The sequence below is a fragment of the Chrysochloris asiatica genome, unplaced genomic scaffold, assembly GCF_000296735.1.
Source record: "Chrysochloris asiatica unplaced genomic scaffold, ChrAsi1.0 scaffold00303, whole genome shotgun sequence".
In the NCBI taxonomy this organism is placed as follows: Eukaryota; Metazoa; Chordata; class Mammalia; order Afrosoricida; family Chrysochloridae; genus Chrysochloris; species Chrysochloris asiatica.
Window position 1 is genome coordinate 258,437 of NW_006408821.1, and position 1,913 is coordinate 260,349.

Consider the following 1,913-nt stretch of genomic DNA (forward strand, 5'->3'; position numbering starts at 1 on the left):
ACTGGTGATTGGAATGCAAAGGTTGGGAGCAAAGAGGAAGGACCAGTAGTTGGAAAATATGGCTTTGGTGATAGAAATGATACTGGAGATCGCTTGATAGAATTCTGCAAAACCAATGATTTGTTCATTTCAAATACCTTCTTTAGACAGCATAACAGACGACTATACAAATGGACCTCGCCAGATGGAACACATAGAAATCAAATTGAGTACATCTGTGGAAAGAGAAGATGGAAAAGCTCCATAGCATCAATCAAACCAAGGCCAGGGGGCAGACTGTGGAACAGACCATAAATGACTCGTATGCAAATTCAAACTGAAGCAGAAGAAAAAAAAAAAAAAAACAAGTCCACGAGAGCCAAAATACGACCTTGAATATATCCCACCTGAATTTAGAGATCATCTGAAAAACAGATTTGATACATTAAACACTAAAGACCAAAGACCAGAAGAGTTGTGGAATGATATCAAGAACATCGTACCTGAAGAGAGCAAAAAGTCATTAAGGAAAAAAAAAAAGGAGGAAAAGGTCAAAATGGGTGGCAGAAGAGACACTGAAACTTGCTCTCCAGCAAAGAGATGCTAAAGCAAATGGAGATAAAACCAAATATTATTATAAAATGTGCAAAGATTTGGAATCAGAAAACCAAAAAGGGAAGAACACACTCAGCATTTCTCAAGCTGAGGGAACTGAAGAAAAACTGAAGCCTCGACTTTCATTATTGAGAGATTCTCTGGGCAAACAAAGTATTGAATGATGTAGAAAGTGTCAAGAGAAGATAAAAGGAATACACAGTCACTGTACCAAAAGGAAATGGTTAATGTTCAACCATTTCAAGAGGTAGTATGTGATCAAGAGCCAATGATAAAGGAGGAAGTCTAAGGTGCATTGAAGGAATTGGCAAAGAACAAGGCACCAGGAATTGATGGATTAAAAATTGAAATCTTTCCAGAAAGTGAGGCGGCACAGGAGGCACTCACTCATCTCTGCCAAGAAATTTGGAAGACAACTGTCTGGCCGACTGATTGGAAGAGATCAATGTTTGTGCCCATTCCAAAGAGAGGTGACCCAACAGAATACAGAAATCATCAGGCAATCTCTTTGATATCTCAAGCGAGCAAAGTCTTGCTAAAGGTAATACAGAAACAGCTACAAGCATACATTTGCAGAGAACTTCCAGAGTTTCAAGCGGGATTCAGAAGAGGCCATGGAACGAGATATCATTGCTGATGCCTGAAGGATCTTGGCGATTAGCAGAGAATATTAGAAAGATGTTTACCTGTGCTTTATTGACTACGCAAAGACTAGATTGTGTGGATCATGACAAGCTATGGACAGCATTACGAAGTATGAGTATTCCAGAACACTTAATTGTATTCATGAGGAATTTGTAGCTGGACCAAGAAGCCGTTGTTTGAACAGAGCATGGAAACACTAAATGTTTTAAAATTAAAAAAGGTGTGCAACAAGGTTGGTATTCTGTAACCATACTTATTCAACGTGTATGCTGAGCAAATAATCCAAAAAGCCGGATTCTATGAAGAAAACAAGGCATCAGGATTAGAGGAAGAATCATTAACAACCTGCGATATGCAAATGATGCAACCTTCCTTGCTGAAAGTGAAGAGGACTTAAAACATTTACAGGTGAAAATCAACACAGCCTTTGATATGGATTCCATCTCAGTGTCAAGAAAACAAAAATACTCACCACTGGACCAATAAACAACATTCTTATCAATGGAGAAAAGATTGAAATTGTCAAGGACTTAATTCTTCAACTGTCAACACTCATGGAAACAGTAGTAACAAGATCAGACGATGTATTGCATTGGGCAGATCTGCTGCACAGGAACTTTTTAAAGTGTTGAAGAGCAGAGATGTCAGCTTGAGGACTAAGGTGCACCTGACCC

General features: G+C 38.8%; 1 protein-coding gene across 1 annotated transcript in view; it reads left to right on the forward strand.

Moving 5' to 3' along the window:
- UBA6 (ubiquitin-like modifier activating enzyme 6) overlaps positions 1-1,913 on the forward strand; it is a 144,894-nt gene that overhangs the window by 96,486 nt on the left and 46,495 nt on the right. The gene's annotated exons all lie outside the window — the stretch shown is intronic.